Source organism: Phasianus colchicus, chromosome 8, assembly GCF_987193195.1.
Source record: "Phasianus colchicus chromosome 8, bPhaCol1.hap1.1, whole genome shotgun sequence".
NCBI lineage: Eukaryota > Metazoa > Chordata > Aves > Galliformes > Phasianidae > Phasianus > Phasianus colchicus.
Window position 1 is genome coordinate 15,609,853 of NC_143443.1, and position 21,008 is coordinate 15,630,860.

Sequence of the window (21,008 nt, forward strand, 5' to 3'; positions counted from 1 at the left end):
GCTGCTTTGTACTAACTTTATTTCAGGTAATTCAATTTGAAGAACTACCTTCTAAAGAAGGCAGGTATTTTTTCCCACAAGTCTCTGTTCCTTCAAGAAAAACTTGGCAAAATATGCTGATGTTTTGCTTTCTTTCGAAAGTTACTCTTCCCTACACACAAGTTGATTCCTGAAATCCCCATTTGCTGGAATAGGAACTCATTGCAACCACTGTTTGAATACTACCCTTCTTATTAAAGACAATCTAAAGAAAAATCCTGAGCCTGGTGCAGTATCCATCAATCTAGATGCCAAAGGGCTCCACAAAGGGCAATGCCCTACAAAGACCTACTAAACCAAGAGTCTTGAGACTGAGGGAGTAACAGCCATCAGGCTGTGTATTCTCTCTGAAATACTTCAATATTGTTTCATGTTTGCATTCCCATCACATCCAAACTGAAAAAAAAATCTGCTTTTCAATTTTTCTGACATTAGAACTTGGTAAAAAACACAATGATACTCAAGTGAAAACTACCCTTCTGATTATAAAAATTCCCCAGAAAAACCTGATCTTGTTCAAATCATTATAGGATATTATTATGGGACTTTATTAACTTCCTGCATATAAAAAGATACATTTGTCATTTGTCATTAGAATAACATTTTTCTAGTTCCTCTTAACTGAGCCCAAAATTTGATGCACCACTGAAATTGAAAGAAAAACAACCCAAAAGACCAAGCAAACTACTAACCATAAAACCACTGAGCACAGCTCTGATATTCCAGCTATATCACGTACTTTGCCAAGAATCATGGCAGTCTTAGTCCTCTTCTCCAGCTCAGACATCATTTTTATGCAACATAAGATGATAGTTATTAAAAAAAGATAATATCAGTAATGTCCAGCAGGTTCCAAGCAGCTGTAAATGAGCCATACATATCTCATAGAAGACTGTATGGATATTGTTACCTAAATTTTCAAAAATGTTTAATTTTTAATGTAACTACATATTTACTATCTTGCCACTTGATCAGTAATTACACTATAGTTTTCACAAGCATTGATAAGATACATGATTTGAAAAATCCTCACTTAGCATGTTTGTTTACTCGCTTAATCCAAAACCTGGTCATATTTACTTATTAGCGCAGCTATGAGTTTCAGTTGCACAGTAAATACCACACGTTGTACTTGGCATAACCAGGCCTTTAGAACTGCATAGTGTTTTTGTTTCAGTACCAGTACTGAAATTATGATTCCTCTAACAACAGAAGCCAATTTTTGGCCAACAAAAATGTTGTTTCAATAACAAGCAGCTCTTTTACTTACTATGGGCACATGGCAGTTGGCTTCTGAATAGGAACAAGACCAGGATGGTATGAGGATTTCCCCCTTCGTATCCTGCAGTAGGACACTTTCAGTCTTCCATGCTAAAAAATGTATCAAGCTCACACAAATCTCCTCAAAAAGAAAGCTCAACAATAGGCTCTATCTGAATGCATGTTATCTGAATGCACTAAATAGCAAGGGCAGTTCAACAGCTGCAGAAGAAAAATCGTAAGATGGCATGCACTGCCCTTTAGTGGTTGTAGAAATCCTCACCTGTGAAGTACACAACTGCTAGTTTACCTCAAATTGGAGCACACCTTACTTGGCTCTTTTGAAAAAATCCCAGTGGATTTTCCCCAAAGCTAAAGTACCAGTAGCTTACATATTTCAACAGCACAAAAACTATCAGCCTCATTTCAACACAACAAATATTTCAACAGAAAAGGAGTTTTGTAGGATACGTTGTCTAACTGTGCCATGGTTTCTCACTGATAAGGCTACGGAGCATAGTAAGAAAAGAGCAAGCTTAAGAAGGCAGCAAAAGGGAAAAGATGAAGAGAAGAACATACAGCTTGATTTGCACCTGGAACACTGGATGTGCTCATAAGGATTTTCAAAACAGAACCTTAGCAGGACTTGCATGTAGCAAACAATTTCCTTCTGGGAGAAATCTTGGTGACTATCGGTATAACTAGAAACAAGTAGCTTTGAACTGAACCCTTAAATTTTCTCTTCAATTTATTGAAAGCTTCATTTAGGTAACTGCAGATTTGTTTTCCCTCTCATGCCTTTAGCAGGTCAGTGATAACCTTTAGCAGATTATGCAGTGCTGCAGAAATCAGCAGCAAGAACTTCCAAAAATCTGATCTGCACTGACTGTTCACAGGCCAATGGTACAAAAATGGTACATACTGAGAAACAAGTGAAGATAATGGTAGGTCTACTAGTTCATAATGATATGTCTTTCCAGAGAAAAACCTTCCAGCAGCCATGTAATAAAAAAGCATTCAAATCTGTCTTGTATCCCTTGTCTGCAATGGGAAGACTAGACAATGCTTAATTCCTTATTTTTTTACTTTTTTAATAAATCTCATATTGCCAGAGTACCGTTTCAAGGTATCTAAAACATACTACCAAAATGCAAGGCAGCTTTATGGTATTTTTCTCAAAACACACATTTCTCATATTAAAAAAAATTAGATTTTTAACGAACTTAAATTAACTCTCCTTCTCTCCTGTAAAATAAAAAACCTCTGGATATTACAGAGAGAGATCTAGACTTTATTCACAGCGTAGCCTTTTTCAAAGATGGAATCGAGTTGGTTGCTTTTTCCTTTCTAACATCTTCAAAAAAGATAATTAGGAGCAGGAGCACAGTGGGAAGTGGAACAACCCTCACGCATTAACAGGCCATTGACCTGAAGATAAGGTAAGGAGATAAAATGGCACGGCTAATTAGTCTTTAAAATGCACATCTTGAAAACCATTATTACTTAAAATAGATGTTCGCACTTTAAAAGACTGCTACACATTCCGTTATTTTGACTATTATTCAGAGGTGGCATAGCAAGGCTGGACTGATTCTGTTTGAACTATACAAAACCACCTTCTATTCACTACATCCTACTGGATGAAGCACTTATGAAACAGAGGCAGTCAGCTGGGAATACTAGGCAGAAGGTCTTTGGCAGAACTTGGTTAGTGAATCTGGGCCATGAAGTCCAGTGGAGAACTTGGAGCATCTAAAGAATACCGAGGAGTTAAAATTTTATAAGCTTTAAGTTATTATGGGCTGCTTTCCAAAGTGAATGATTTCCAATACTTGAGTATGCAAGCCAGATTTCATTTCTGGCTCTATCTCACAATGCTGTAATAGTTTAATTTCACTGAACTAGAGATTCCCATCTGCTATTAAGAACAAGAGCTAGAACAATAGAAGTGTTTTATAAACTCCAGCAAAATTAATTTGCAATTGATGAGAGATAGTAAAATCAATAGTGTCCTGCAGAATCTGTTTATCTTTGTTGGCTTCTTTCAAGTTATGTTGGTTGCAGGGGAAAAAAAATAAATAAAAATCTGCATTGATAAAAGATGTGGGTTTTTTGTTAGTTATTATTATTTAAATAACACATTGTACAGGACTATGATGTTTTATTATCTAAATAATGAGTTAAGACTAATTGTGTGACCAAGAAATGAAGCTTGCACTGTCTTTTCAAGAATAGTTTAAAGCCTGGGAACACCAAGTCCAAACTCCAGAGATAAATATGTATATTATTTCCTATATCTGAAAAAAAATAAGATTTTAACAAATGCAGTCCCATTTCTATAACAAACAAATTTTTAAACCATTGGAAAAAAATGTGAACAATATAACACATATAGGCTCTTATATAACTATATAACTATAAACTATATAACCATATAGTTTCTGAAAAAATAAAGACTTTATAGGATGTCAGCCAGAACACAGAAAAAGATATGTGCATGCATGTAGTACCACAAAACTCTTGCTTATACAGCTCATATCACCTGAATATGACACCTATCTTACAATTATTTCCTCTTTGAAGCACTGTTCCACGAGCAGTCTTGGTGTTGGGACAACAAAGCAAAATTGCAATTTTTAATTTCTTTCCATATAATTTGATTAATACAGAACACATTGTTGGTGGACACTCCTAATTTCTTCAGACATACAATTCGCTAAGTGTCCTTTCTGAGCGCATCAAAATCATAATAGGGATAGATGGGACCCATGGGTATATCAGATATCTAACTACTTGTGAATACTAACAGAACTTCTTGCTGAAGCAGCTATCCCTGGGGCAAATGATCAAGACCAAGACAAATAATCCTAATACTTTGTGTTTATAATTGAAGTTTAGAAGATTTCACAACCGCTAGTGAATTAAACCAAATAGCAATATTCCAAGCCAAGTTTCTGCAAAAATTCTAATGGCACAACCAGGAATGCAGGCATTTTTTTATGCTTCCAGACTCAGCATCATCATCTTGAATGAATCTTTCCATCTTTCTCCTCCCTTTCTCCAAATAGTCATGGATAGAACAGCTGCATTTTGGAATTAAGAGGAAAATGAAATTCTTGGTTTCCAGCTTTCTCACCTTCTTCATCTTTCCCACGCTCTCCAGAGGATATTTATTCTCACTATAAATATCAATATCACATCGGTTCCTTCTATGAGAATAGAATGTCATATGTGCATTGAGAAATGCAATGGGATAACTCCTTTTGGTACAGGTAGATGCTAAACTTTATTACTAGAACATAATGGCCATTTTGAAGAAACGCATTTGATTTACATTTTGAGACCTCTCTTCTCAAGCATCATAATAGTCTTGTGCAAAATAAATTACTTTTTTTTTAACATATTTTTGAAAAATTAGACTTTAGGACTGTAATGACAGCTTCTATTTCGAGTCCTCATTGTTTCAGTGATAACTTTGAAAAAAAATTATTAAATAATGCAACTGCAATATCCTGAGCTAGGAAAGAGCCTCGAACTCCATTTCTGCTCAGAAAAACTTCCATTTTTATCAAAATATCTTATTAACGCTGCAGTCAAAAATCTGTCTGAAACATCACTACAGCAGGTAATGTCATCCTTGATCCTTTTGGTTGAAAAAAACAAGATGTTCTCGAATTTCAAAACAGAATGTGAAATAGATACTATTCTTGTTTACATTGCAAGGCTTTATTCAAAATATAAAAATCCCAAACCAACCTTATTCTCAATTTACTTATTAAGTGACACACTGCACTTTTGTTTCAGAAGAGGAATGTTCAAGGAAGCAGAAAACGAAGTTTAGTAATTCCACAGAAATTTGCATCCGTTCGCATAGTTAATGATAATTTATGAAGGGGAAAAAAGCATACCTTTTTTTTTTTTTTTTTTTTTTTTTCCATTGCAGCATGGCTGTGTCTCACTTTCCCTGAGTAGCTGGTCAAATACAGCCATGCCTAAAGAGCCCTTTATTTCCCATCAGAATTATATATTGGAAAAACTAAAACTAGTCAGATGGACAAGTCACCAACATGAAACTCAAAAGGGAAGCCTCCAGGAATGCTGGATGTTGTTAGCACCCTGAAAAAGAGAGCTTTTGGAAACTCTTCTGCTTAGAGCAAAGTTATTTTCATTGAGAAGTCTAAGAGTTTACTAATAAGCTAAGCTTTACCATAATTAGTAAGGGATACAGTAGAAACAACTGTGGATGAAAAATCTTTCTATTGTGTTTTCAGTTGTATGTCATTTCTGATGCATTTTATAAAATGAGACCAAAGGTATTAAGCAAAAATAACTGAAAAATATGTATTGAAAATGTGACAAACAAGTGAAACTGCTTGCTGTTCTTAGAAAATTGAATAGAGAAAAAAATAAAATAGAAGTGACCAGTTCTTTTTTTTTTTTTTTTTTTTTAAACAAGTGGGCACTCAAGTCATCAGCCTCTGAAGGATGAAAACTCAAATTTATAGTTCTAAGAAACTGCAGCTTTTCCATTTGTGTTCTACAAGCTTAAGCCACTAAACCAGTTCCTTATGTGCAGAACAATAATGGTCTGGTTTTGCTGAAGTTAAATAGGAGTTTGCCCAACTTTCAAAGGGGCAGAAATACACTGTAAGGTACATTTTGTACAATCACTTAATACCAAGATAAACTCTACTTAGATTTTAGCTGTTCTTCTAGAGAACTACATATGAACAGACAACATTTTGTCAAACGCATGCCCGGATTATTTTTCTTATTAAAAATATTCTAAATTGCAGAAATATTATACTAACAGACTTACAGGGGAAAAAAAACAGCACTATTTACCATTGCTAAAAATGAGCTGCTGTTTTTGAATCTGTTTTACATTATCTTAATCTAAAAATGTACAGGAGTATCTCAGGATAGAATTTTCTCACACAAATACATGAATAAGTCAGGAAATCTCACCCATACACCCTCCCAGTCACAAGTTCCATTCGTTCTTGAACTAAGCAAAAGGAGCAGGTTACGACGACACAGCTAACAATTCATTTTACTCAATTTAATGATAATTAGCCTGCAATCATCACTTATTTACAAACATCTAAATGCTTGTTTTAGTTACAGAACTAATCACAAAACACATAAGGTATTAAATATTGTAATTAAGTATAGATTTATTAATGACACATAACACTTGTAACTAATTAATGCACATAGTTAATCATTAAGAATCTTGCTAAGTGCTTATTAGGGTGTCTCTGTCTACGGACAGCTGATTTTTTCCTTTGTCATCTGCCTAATAACTTTACATTTCAAGAAAGCAAGGAACAGAGAGGAAGCAAGACCCTTGAGTAAATTATCTTCTATCATAAGTATTCAGCTTTCCTTGATCTTCCTTTGCTTCACAAAAAACAGCCCAACAGCACCTGGAATGCTTGCCATCTAATAATTTAAAGCCTCAAAAGTGGGAAGCTCTGTCAGACCCAGATAACTTGTACTTTGTTTTAGAATATACTTTCTTTTAAGAGCTATTTGCATACTAAAACATTTCTTAATGAGTAAGCCTTTCATTAAGAAAATTTCCTTTTTCTAATTTTCCTATGCAGGAAACGTGCACAATATCAAAAGAAAATCAAACTTTGCAACTCATCTGCACTTGACATGTATAGAAATTAGGTGATTGTGCATCCTGTGCAGATAGGCTGCTGTTTCTTATTGATAGAGATCTATTATTTATCCACACTGAGGTGATGTTCAAAGTTTCTGATGTAAATCACAACAATACAGTATAGGTGAATTAGAAAGACTGACTCAATTCCTATTCCAAACCACTAACTTTAGAAAAAAGTGCAAGCAAGCTAAAAAGTACAAGCAAAGCAAGATAATCACAAACATCCTATGCATTAACTGCTATTTTTATACCCTCCCAAAATTCACTATTTTAGATATATATACAAGAAATGGTGGTAAAAAAAAAAAAAAAAAAAAAGAACGAAACATACTGCACCAAATCAGAAAAAACCCTTCAGCAGTTGCCCATGGACAGCTGCGTAATTCTCCCAGAGACCTTAGTGGCTCCAGCTACCTCCTTCTGTTCAAGCAGGAGTGATAGCCAGTGTCACATCTGCTGTGCTCTGCATTTGAAACCATGGAGTTAGCCAGCAGTCGTTCCTGGTGGCTTCTGAATGCATATATACATACACACGTATATCGTCCAAAGAGCACTCTGCTGCCTTGCACTTGTGGGAGATGGCACTAGCTTCAATGCACGCCTCCCTAAAAGTTGTTCAGGATTTCTGCTTCCTCCTTATGTATTTTATAAAAAGGTTTCTAAGTCTCAGTTTTATCACTGAATATTTTCAGCGTGATTCATATTTCAAGCTTAAAACATATCCTCTTTAATGCTAACTCCTTCATCTTTCCTCCTCTCCTATCTTGTGATCTCTGTCTGCAAGAGCCCTCTTTCTGCCTTTATTAAATAATTGGCCAATATTAATAAAACAGCACAAACATCTGGAAGCAGAAACAAAGTTCAATGATTTGGAACAGAAAAGCACCCCAAATAATTGGATACATACATATTTTCATTGCCTCTGAAAACTGCGCATACAATAGGAGTTTGTTTAAATAAGCGAACTCTAATAGTTATATGACATTAGCAAGTGCCTTACAAGCTGATTTCACTAGTTAGAGGAATCTTCATTAGCATTTTAAAAATAATGATATGGAACTGATGGATGACATATACTTAACAACTGTGGCTAAACCCACAACTCTAATCTATTAAGGTGATTTTTTTCTCATCTAGGAAATGAGTACTTCTGTAAAGATTCTAAACGTTTCAATCACACTAGAGAGATGCTTTATCAGAAAGGTAAATGAGAAATAGCTGTTTAGACAGGTAGGCTTTGTTTTTAGTTCTTAATATAGTACATACACAGTATTTTTAATACTTCATTGTGAAGGGGCCTTCTATTACTGAAAATGCTGGAGTAAATCTTAGTGATATTAATTGTGTAATATATATGACAGTAGCTACATGATAGATTTTCAGAGCATCTGAGATCAAAACACTGAATCACCCGTGAGCACATGCATGCCATTATCTTAAGAGAAACAGTATGCTCCTTTTCCACTTCTAAAGAAACGATTCAAGTTGCAAACCACCAATGTAAAAATTTACTTGAAAATAATCAGGCTGCTTTCTCACTGCAAGAGAAACTAGCAATATAACTATCTACCAACAATTACTTTTTAGGATCTTTAAAAAACAAACAAACAAAAAACACACACACACAAAAAAAGCATGAATGCTAACAGATGGCTGAAATGATTGTGTTCAAATTGTCCAGAGAAGTCTGCCTTGACCTGAGACCCTAGAGAAATAAACAAATACGTGCCCATCTCCCCTTTAGAAAACAAGACATGAATGGGTCATGAACAGTGTTCTGAACTCAGTACTGCACAAGCACTGTGTACAGTAATAATAGCATTGTAGACACAGACAGTTAAAAGTTTTTAACACAAAACCAGTGAAGCATGAAAGGCAAAAAAAAAAAGAAGTTATTTTTAAGGGAAGAAATGTATGCTTGTGCAACTAGTACACTGATTGCTGTCTTGCTGTCTGCAGTATTGTCCTCCACCCATAAGATAGCATCAAATAGATAACAGACACTCATCCAGTCTCTTTGTCATGCCAACATGATTTGAAATCCCTGAATTGAGACAGAACAATAAATGAAAAAGAATTACATGGTTGATGGTCAAAGATACTAGGACTGACAAAAATGGCAATCCCATCAAATAACAACAGCTTCACACGTACAGAAAATTCTACCATAGAAACACACTTGAAAACACATCTTACTTTTGGAGGGATGCTTTCTCACTTTGAGCTATTATAGTATCTTCCTCTCCAACCAATATGGATAGATGCTCAATCACTGGTTTTAACTTTTATTCTTGCAATTTATTATTTTTTATGAATCTGGGGTACCCCCAAAAAATTTTCATTCAGTAACAACTGTGGACCAATGAAAGAAATATACTAGTACTGATACAGAAAAAGCAAGTTTGATTGTTGGATTTTTTTTTATTTTTATTTTTTTTTGCAAAACCCACTCTAAGCTGAGTAATATGTTGCAGTTAGAATGAAACATCTGAAGTTCATTTCAGATTTCAGCTTTCTTGTGCTAAAGATTTTTCCAATCATCTTTTTTGGCAAGAGCTGATGGGCAATATATATTTTTTGAATTAGTGCTACTAATTGTACTGACTCTGCAAAAATAGATATTCCACTCTTATTGAAGCTCTGCTGGATGAAACAATGAGGCTCACAAAAGGGGCAGTTTGCAGTTCTTCATTTGTTCCTATGTAAGCTATTGGTTTGTATTTTCCCACAGCAGCTGAGCATCAGGTGTTTGTAACTATATTGTTCTACCAGAACTCATCCTTTCCACAGCTGTCATAAAGAGCTTACAATTTTTACCAGAATCAAAGGTAAAAATGACAAATTGTAACATTTTTTTTTTTCCTTTTTGCAGCTATACTAATCTGTACTAACCACCAAGCAGATATTTTCATGGAAGTCATGCCCTGTGTCTTTATACAGATACAAGATTTTGGTATTATGTTATCACAGTACCAAAGAATGTTATGCTATGATAATATCAAAATCTTACATTTGTAAAAAGATGAGCTCTAATTTGATCATTATATCTTCTATGGGAAGCTAGGACTGTTGGTCCCAAGGTGCACCACTTAGCATTTATCTACACAGAATTTAGCTTGCATTTTATTTCCAACTCATTCAATCTCATGGGGTCCATCATCCTTGATTAACATTGTAAGTGTCTTACCATTACCAACTACTGACTTGTCACCACATTGCTCACTTCCTTTTCCAAAATACTAACGAATGTGTTAAAGAGCAGAGACTTTGAGGCGGTAAACTCCCTTAACTTTGAGAAATGGATACTTTGTCTTGCTCCTTTCTTTTAGCCAATTATTTTGTCATGCCAGAACCATCCCTCTACGACAACACTTTCTGGTTTCCTTCATGTCTTTTGGTGAAGGTATGCAACAAAAATCCTTTCAAAGTTTAAGTTATCTATAGGCAAACCTGCCTTCACTTTGTAATGTGGATCAGGAGAGAACTCTTGAAGCACATTTACCTATCATCCTCATTTACTATGCTTTCCTTTACATTGAAGAACAGCGCAGGGGCAGATCAAGAATTCCTGTTAGATGAAACTATACACCAAAGAGTATTCAGTTCATCTAGCCACAAAGTACTATTTCAAATGCCCTCTGCTTCCCCATACCAAGCATAACATGGGTGTCTGGTCCTCTGACTGGTTTTCCTTCAAAGACTGCTCCTGTTCTATGTCATTCCCTGCTAATTTAGACATAGCTATATTATTTGGAGAACCTTTACTCGTGTTTGTTGAGTCTTTCAAACTCAGCAAGTTCTGAAAGGACTGTCCTTTGAAGAAGCCATACTGACTTCTCACAAGTGCTTAGCCATGCAGTCATTAACTCTATATATAATATATAATATAGAGTTAACATACACATTCTCCACTAAATTTGCCTTGTAGAATTCTCAAGCTTACATGTCTCTAATTCCATGGAAACCTCAGAGACTGCTTACACAACAAGATTATCTCTAATAATCTAAAAATGAAATAAAATAAATGTTTAAATACTTGCTGAGGAAAATATTAATTTAGAGATTCCTTTGTGTACGACTAGAACCCTCTGACAATTTTTTAAAATTTATTTATTTTAAGGAGAAACATATGCCTCACTTCAAGGAAAAGAAATGATAAACATGTTTTTGTCTTAGATAAAGTGGTAATGGATACAGTTGCCAATCAAACAAATAGAAAGCATTCTTGTACCTTATTTTCCTTTGAAGCTTTCTGTTTCTCAAAAGTACTTTTTTTTTTTTTTTTTAAATTAACTACGCTCATGACTAAATAAATACAAACATGCACTGCAGATGGGAACAGAGTCACATCAGCGTCTTCCATATCAGCATTCAAGAAGGGAACAATTTACTTCTGTTCTTCAGCTACAACACTACATATTGAGCTTGTGTTTTCTGGCAGAAGGATGAAATACAATTGCATCACCTCTCAGTGCCACAAAGCTGCAGCCTGAAGGCATGTGGTATTTATTAAATGCAGTCAAAACTACTGAGAAAGTCGGAAGCAAATGTACCTGACCAGGATAACATTTATCAATTATCATTACTTAAGGGAACAAAACCTAATGCCTTATTTAACAACAGTTATGAAAAATTAGTTCAGTCGTTGATAGGCAGCCTTTTCCTTTCAATATTCTCTTACTCATAAAGATGAAGTATTTGTTGCTTCTAAAGTGTTCCTAATGGTTCCATGCCATTCGTGATCATCTCCAGTTATGGAGTCTGGTTAAGCCTGGTTTGGACAAAGAGCTGGCTGCAAAGAGGAGCCACGCAGCTATGTTAGTTTCTTGCTGCAGTGTAAGCATCTACCTGCTTCCTTATGTCTAACCAAATCTTCTGTGTGCAGCAACTGTTATCACATGCCCTTTATTTCTCTTAAGTTCATGTTGGAGGCTCTCATGGTCTGATTTTACATATGTTTTGTGTTAGCTACATTTGCAATTACCCAGGTTATCCCTACCTCCTCCTTACATTACTATAATTGAGAGTTGACTAATTAAAACCATAGGTGCAGTTGTAGAGCAACACATTTTTGCTGTAATAATACTCAACTCCTGCTTCCTTCTTTCCAGGCAACCATAGGAAATTCATATTCAATGCTCTTCATTAGAAAGCTTTTAAATATTGATCATATGCCACAAATCAGAGGTAGACTCAACAGCCTGATGAAGAATCATCTTTTTCACACCCCTACACCTCCATATTCCCCAAAACATCAAAAGACAAACTTAGCAAATGGACTCAAGACACAGTACAACCTCAGGAAGGCATAATACAGGAGATACATTGGAGAAGGGACATTTACCTTCGCACCTCACCTAAATTTTTGCCCTCCCAGGGGATGTGTGAGAGTACTTGAACATATGCCAGAGTGCTACTAATTGCTGCTCTAACACATGGTTCTTATACTTTCTTTCAACAGCTGTTCTACAGCACAGAGAATTGAGTTGAAAGTGCTCTGTCCTTCCAGGCCCAGATGCTCCCATCCCCTCCCCCCAAGCAGACTTCCAGGCGGTGCCTGGGAAAAGCCATGGGGGAACCTGGCTCAAGGGACTTGTTACACTGCCTTTGAAGCTGAACAGCTACTGCAGAATGTCCCACCACAAATCTGCTCCAACATACACTGCATAAATAAAGGCAATTCACATTTCATAAGTACTTTTTTATCCCATTCTACCAAACAAAAAAAAAGGCACATTTATCTAAAATCATTAAAGTTTAATATTTCTGTGTGTTTACCACTTCTTATTGGGTTACTACAACACCAGCTGCCCACACTTAAATATAAAGATTTCTATTGAAAATAAGCAGCCTTAATGCCTTGGACGTTCAAAAATAGTAACACACAAGTATAAGGTGGCCAACAGAAATGGGGTCAATAAATATGACTCACACATACCCTTTTTTTCCTCCTTATTACAAATGTGTGACGTAGAAAGAGTTGGGCTATGATTACTTGCAAGCTTTATCATCAGTGTGTTACAGCAAGGAATTTCTGACCTTTACTTTTCCATCCCACAGCCAATTGCCCATTCACATAGCTCTACACCACCACTTTTTTTTTTTTTTTAATGGCAAAACTGTTTGTAGGGAACAACTGTTTGTAGGGAAACAGTCTCCTGTTTTGCTAGGAGATTGTGGAAAAATAAAAAAGATTTTTTCCCTTCCTTGCACCCAGCTCAGGTCCCAGCTTCAGCTCAGGGCAGAGACCAACCAGACACGTGTGCAGAGCAAGCAAGCACACAAGGTAAAGACAGGAGACATTCACATACACCAGCCTCACAAGAAGCAAAGAAGCACACACACATCCTAGACTGAAATGGCTCTGCTGTCCCTCTCCCCACCATGTTCCATGATACTCCTGCTCACACACCAGCACAAGCACAAGGACAAGGCCAACCACCCTGGCAGCACCCATCCAAAACCACCAGGATGGGCCTCGCCTGTATGGAAACGAGTCCAACTCAAAATAATGTTTTCCCTCTGTGCTGGTTTCTTAGCAGAGATTCTTTGGATCAGGAAGTCGTGTGAAGTAACAGTCGCTAGTATATAAGCATACACAGGGATGAAGCTTATCCTTACCTCTGAAGTGTCAGCAAACAAACAGGGAGATGAACGTTCTCTGAGGAGCTGACAATTAAACACAACACACCAGAACTGAAGTGACGAAGGAGCGCACTGTGAGATTTCTTTCAGTCTGAGAGATTTGTGTGTGTAGTTTGTACAGGTACACACCTGGGACACAGCCAATGGCTTAAGTTGGCAGTAATTTTTATGAACTAGTTTATCTTCAAAACATCTCTTTTACAACATTGGTACCAACAAAATCTTAAATGCTGTAGCAGGGAGTGCTCCTAATACAAAGTAAGGTATAAAACACTACACTTCTCTACTCCGCTACAGTATCTGAATGCTACCATATAACTTATTTTGGAGCACCCTTACAAAGAGGCAGATCAGATCAACTGCATTCCCAGGCGGAACTGAAACCATGTAGAAAACAGCAGCTCTAGCCAGACCTCTATAACCGTTGTCCAATTCTGAAATTAGCACTCTCACATACATGTGAAATAGTTGCCCACTATATTGTCATTTTCCAACTACCTCTCCCCGTCCCCCCAGGTAAGGGTCACTTTCCAGATAAATTAACTCATAATATGTTATGGGAACATTGTTATTTCAGGTCAGCGTTTTCAATATGAACTCTTTGTCTCCATGAAGCTAAGAAATATTATAATCCATTAATATCTCTTTCAACAAAAAGGATGAAATCTTCCCCTGGTTAGGCTGATAAACACTTCGGTGTCAAAACTAAGCCTCTTTATCATGATAACCCAGAGTAATGGTCGGCTGCTCCAGGCACTTTATCTACTTTACAGATGAAAAATCAGTTCTACTTTCATGGAATTAGATTAATGCCATAACAGGAAATACTTCTGGGGCTGAACTTGCTTCGTGCCTTCAAAGCTGGCTGTAAATTTAAAATACTTCCTGAACTCAAAAGATAAGACAGGAGAGAAGGAAAAAGAAAAACAGTGGAGTGACCCTCTTTCTGAAGAAAAATATTGCTTCCTGAAAAAAGCTGTCGAAAGCTACTTGCTAAGGACATTGTGCTCCAGAAAGCCCAGGGCAAGTCTGGTTTATTCGAACATGAGGATTCTGGGTATATATCAGACACTTGCCATAAATCTGTTTCTTCTATAATCCTCTCTGATAAACTTTTCTCAGTCATTTTACTTGGCAAAAGCTGAAGTAATAACTTTCTCAGCTTTTAGCAAATACAAAACAGCTTGCTATTTTATGTACAATATTTTTCAAGGATTAAGTTTGCAAACTTTGAAAAACGTTGACCCCAGGCCTTAAAATTGAATTTCAACTCTGAAAATGGACAAGTGGCAAATTCACTAATGCCTTTATATATAAATAGCTTTACAACAAAAGATGCCAGGCATTCTTCAGTGCAATTTCACATTTACAGTAACAGAACCTTCTTGAAGTACAATACAAAACATTACTGTAAGGGCAGGCTTCAGGGAATTCTTTGCAAAGTTTGCCAGAATGGGGAAGGCTCTCTGAACTATCTTTTTGCACCAAACTGTTTATTTTTTTAAACGTGGCAGACACTTAAATGCATGGAATGTCACGTCACATAAAAAAAGAAAATCAAGACTCATTATCCTAATATGTTGTGTAAGTACTGAATAACATTTAAATAACTAGAATCTTCATTCAGAGAACCTGAGGAAGACAATACATGTGATTTCAATCCATTTTCCTCTGAAGAGTGGCTCTGAGTACGTCAACACTTGTGCCTATTTGGGCCAGACCCTCCTTCAGTTTGTGTAATCCTTTTTACCTTTAGTTTAGTATGATCCTGCTGTTGAAGGAAAGGCAGCACTTCAATTTGCTTTCAGACTTCACCTCTGTAACATTGCTAATGTAAAGACACATGGGTTTAAGTGCTCATTCCTGTGCTCAGGCTCTCTTCACTTGATCATGAAGCGATAATTATTTTGGAACAGTAAATAGGAAAGAAAATGCACTGAACAGCACAAGTATAAAACCAGGACAAAGGGATGATTGGCTATCTGCTTGTGAGAGTTCTTGTTCTAACTTCCATGCTAAGTATCATGAGCTGCATGATATTTTTGAATGTCAACTTTGCATCTAAGTTTCAAGAACCTCTTTTTTGGGTGGAGGAGAGAGATCAGCTTGAAGCTGAAGCATGCACACAATTGTTTAACTGTTCAAGGAAACTGGAACAAACCAAACTTTTTTCTTAGCTTATAGATTTTTAGCTGAGGTTTTCAGAAGTTATAATATCATGTTTTTCATTATTCCATTAGATCTGATGGAAGACTGCATGCTGAAAGGGACCAGTGCCACAGTGCTTATCTGCCATCTGACAACAATTCCATCTTTGACCTTATGGTACACATTATGTCCAGGAAATAGAAAAGCTTAAGAAAAAAATTAGTTTTAAAACATAGTATAATCTACTTATATTAAGATCTCTTCACTGTTAATTGTACTTTAAGTGCCACTTTTCTTATGAAATCCATTCAGAAAAGGCAGCTCTCAGGTTTATGGGTTTTTTTTGTTTGTTTGTTTGTTTTTGTTTTTGGATTGGTTTTTGGTTTTTGTTTTTTTGGTTTTTTTTGGAAGACTACAATTGTGCTGTACCCTTGCACCTTTTGCTTACAAGTCTTCAGGATTAAGTACATTTTCCTGAACAACTTATAGTATAGCAGAAACATACGGTAACTCAAGACCAAACAAGCTGAACACCAGTGAAATGCAATACTCCAGACTAGCCTTACAGCATGCTGATCTGTGCCACAATTCTTTGCCTATCTGGAGTCTTTAAACATAGCATGAAAAAGGAGAAATATACAAGGCACAGAACAGCATCTTAGCAAACTTCTTCAGTCGGTACCTTCATCATGCCACAGGTTCCAATTATTTCCACTGCTTAAATAAGAAACATGGATATTGAACAAAAGGGAGTACTGTCAAGCAGGCTAAACAACAAGATGCCAATAAGCTGAAAAAAGGTATTCATTCATGACTAATGATTAAAAGTAACTATGTAATTTTTCAAAATACTTTAGACTTCAGTCAAGCTGATACCACAGCAAGTACGTAATTTACTCCAACAGTAATGCCTCCTATTTATTTCCATGGAAACTACAACAGACAAAAAGAACACAACAACGCTATTTGATAGTGTAAATTCTCAGCTACAAAATGCAATTTTTCAACATGGTCACCACCATCAGCTATGCATTTTTGACAGCAATGAACAAGAGCTTGCATCTCATGCAAGTCATGCAGATCTTCTACCAGGGGGTAAAGAGTCAGTGATACAAGTTATTCCTTCTCTTGAATATGGTATCAAACCCACATATTTATGAGATATTTAAGGACAGGATTACTAACTGTCACAACAAGTCTATTAAATTAGTTTTCCAACTAGTGAAATAATCACTCCGTCGCTATGTTCCACTTTCTCTATATCTGGGCTTGTTTTTTTTTTTTCTTTTGATATTAGATTACTGGAATTACTTTAAAGTGCTTAAAAGACCAAACAAGCTTTTTGTGCTTCAGAGTTTTTGATTTTCTAAGCATTTGTTAAAAACGCCTCCCATTTGTTGTTTTTTTTTCTTCAATCATTTCTTAATAGCATATGGAAAGTTACCTTGAAGCATTATTAGGGTTAAGACTTAATCCATGAAGAATTCACCAAGCTTTAATATAACTGCTTGAGAGCATCCTTTAATCATTGACTCATATAGGCACGGCACCTATAGGTACACACACTCAGTAACACCAGCAATTCCTTGCTTTGTAACATTTACAACATCTTTCCTGAAGATGCTTACTTTATAGTTTCCAACTTAACTATTGGGAGAAGGAACTTTTAACTAGAGGAAGTTAGTGTTAAATTAACAAAGTGTTACGTGAGCTATATCTCAACAAGTAATGATGTGGGACTTCTGGATATAATGAAAATAACCAGAATACTACATAATGGCTTTAGGTCTTCCAAATCATTGCAATTCAACATTTCAGTAGCCCTCTCATAATGAATGGTTCTTAAACAGTCTATTTGTAAATTATTGCTCATTTCTATTTTTTGGGGGGGAAGGATTTGATTTGTGCTTTGCTTAACGAAAGAGATGTGTAACCTGAGACCTTACATCTAGTTCTACAAATAAACGTTGGCTTCGATACTGGGTTGCAGACAAGCAGGGCTCCCATAGTGCACTGTGTCAGGTTTCCACCGAATTCTCTACAAAATTCTCTTACAAATAGCTTTGCACTGTGTCTCATCTTCAATAACACCTGCTTACACTCCCAGACGTGTATTTTCCACTTCTTTCCCCAGCACAGAAATGGATCTTACTGTAGGCTGAAGACAACACACGAGAAAACTGAGATCATACATGTCACATGGTGCATTTGAATGAATAACTATTTGGATCTTCTGTATGAAAAAGCATGAACGAAAGATATGCAAGGCTAAAAGGCACATATCAGAAAGCCATTAACATATTTTTACCAGAATCAAAAACACCATTAAGAAAGAATTACGCTCTTTTGTGAAATAGATCATGCAGAAACTTCAGTGGGAGACTTGAGCCTTATCAATTATCAACATATGAGAGAAATTTTTATAAATTAGCATTGCTTCTATCAACATTGCTATACTTGCATGTGTCTAACGCAATGTTGCCTTCTTCCACCTACACTCACTAGAAATACAGCAAACACTTCATTCTTTTTCATCAAAAAACAACCCAAACAAAAAACTGCCACAGACATAATTGCTCTCCCTAAACATCCCTAAACTCCAAATTCTCAATTTAATAAGGAGAGGCATTTCAAGAAGCTTTATCTACTTGAATCTTTCACTGGGAAGTTTATTACTTCAGTTATTGTAATATATCAAGTATAGAATAAGACGGGATCCATGCGCAGAACGTGATCATGACAGGCACCAGCTGTAACGCTCATTCATCTACTGGTGTCTGCATTGGTTACAAAAGAGGTGGAAGACTTCACTTGAGTGAGCTCAAACAATCCTTTCCTGTCCCACATGGATACCACATCGGTATTCACTTTTGTGAGAGACTAGTCTTCCAGAAAATATTTGTTTTAAAAGAAGAGAACTGGAATACTCAATTTGTTTGGTATATTTAAGAATAAAAATTCTTCAGATTTTCCCCTGAGAACATATATTTGGTATTCATGAAAAGGATCTTTGTACTGAGAATAAAGATTCTAAGGAAAAAAAAATTGAGGTTTAGTGTTACTGCTGACCATTAGCTATTTTCATGAATGGATTTAAAAAATATATATATATACACATGGAAATATTCACATATATTTTACATATATATTATATATTATTGTAATGCACATACATATTATTGTAATACATATATATTTTATATATACACATTATATTTTACATTACGTGTCCTATTCTGTCATGCTATCAATTGTTTTATTCCTTTTGTCTTTCTCCTTCTCAAATCTAGCTTTTTCCCCCCTATAATCGCTAATTTTCTATAACTAAAACTTTATATAATTCTACCTTACGTCTTCTATTCCCATTCAAATGTGTAAAGAAAGCTTTTCTGTTTTAGTATTGGGCTCAAACTAGAAGAAAATGACACACTCTCTCATGGTTTACCAACTTGACAAAAACTCATAGCTCAGCAGCTATTAAAAGAAAAAAGCAAAGAAAAAGCAGATATCCCATTTAGGAAATAATTCTGAATAAATTACAATCATAAATCCTCATCTGAAATATAGTAATCAGCTCTTGGGAGCCAGACAAGTCACCCTGACTGCAGATGGACAGTGAAAAGCAAGCATGAAGGCTGGGACTGTGCCATTTAGAGTCAGGATGTCACAAAGGTGTGAAAATCAAGTTTTACTGACAAAACAAAGAACTACAATGTTTAATATACATGTAAAAAACAAAGAAGGATAAAGCTACTAACAGAGACCAGAGATCTATGCACACATGCTATATTTGAGCTTGCCTACAGTGGAAGATAAATAACACAGACTGAACTCCCCAGGAATCTCGAGAAAAAACGCACCAGAGGCTTATCCATGTTTTCACTGTGAAGCACATCCCGCAGCACCTTCAGGACATGAAGAATGCTCATATAGCAGTAGGGCAACTACCATGCTATGAACTCTCAGTCCTTCTTGCACTCTTTCTCACTATTTCCTAGTTTCTGCAGTCAAACCTGAATATATATGCACATTAACCTATTCCACATACTCCACTTTTAAGGATAGATATGTTTACTCACAACCTACCTGTCTACTGAGATTGACGTTGGAAGCTGCCTGGCATTCTAAATTCACATCACTGCTTATTCCATGTTGAGCACCTCATCTACACACACCATTTCCAGAGCAAAATCCTAGCTTCTAACACAAGCAAACAGAGAACACTGTGCCTCTTGCAATAGCGATCTGTTGGGGCATCAACTTTCAGGCAGCAAGTTAAAAAAAAATAATGAATAAATACATTACTTAAGTATGTAACTCGTTACACCAAGATGTCACAAATGCTTGGTATTTTCAGAAGTTCAACAAATGATTATTCACGTTTACTTGTACAGAAAAAAAAAATCTCAAGAAACCTTGAACACTCCCCTTGACCCAAGGAAGACCTTGAGCTACAGAAGACTGAAAGCTGAGAGAGTATTTTTTTTCTCATTTCTCTACTTTACAAGCAGGATCTCGTACTTGCTCTCAAAATAACTGTAAAAGTTGTTCCTATTTTGTCCAACACTGCTTTATTCCTCCCACGTATTTCTCTTTTCTCTTGCTGAGAAAAATATTTTTTGAGAAAACAACTGGTGTCTAAATCCCATTTTTGTATGTTTAAATATCTATTCTAATGAGAGCGACACAACAGGCAGAGGCAAAAAGGAGTTTGTTTAATCAACATCATCGATTTAAAGCAAGTAGAGGAGATCAAGTTAATTCTTGGTCTTAGATTAGAAATGAAAATCAATGACAATATCTTTGTCCAAACTATGCCTGAATGGTTGCATTAAACAGTCTCAGTATAACTTCGGAGAGTACATTAAACTACCAAGATCAATCAGAGCACCAAGTACTCCTAAACAAATCACTGCTAAAAGGAGTTCAACTCCCATTCAGTCAGAAACAACTGTCAACATTCCTGCTATGTCACAGCTGGAGCAGCAAGGCCATCCCAGAAAGTAAGCTTACCCAATTGCTTTCAAACCAGTCATAAGCAAGTCTAAATGCCTGCAATATCAGCTGCAATGATGATAATAAATGTTGTGCATTTCATAGCAAGGTAAGTGATTTTCTTTGTATTTATGGAAAAATTCACTTGAATCTATAGAAATTTCCCTAAATCTAAACCCATTTGGACAGAAAAGCAACAAGAAAGTGTGCTTAATTTTGCATTTGGCTTGCTAGCATCTGAAAACTT

At 36.0% G+C, this 21,008-nt stretch overlaps 1 protein-coding gene across 2 annotated transcripts in view; it reads right to left on the bottom strand.

Annotated features, from left to right (window-relative positions):
* ADK (adenosine kinase) overlaps positions 1-21,008 on the bottom strand; it is a 270,648-nt gene that overhangs the window by 107,051 nt on the left and 142,589 nt on the right. The gene's annotated exons all lie outside the window — the stretch shown is intronic.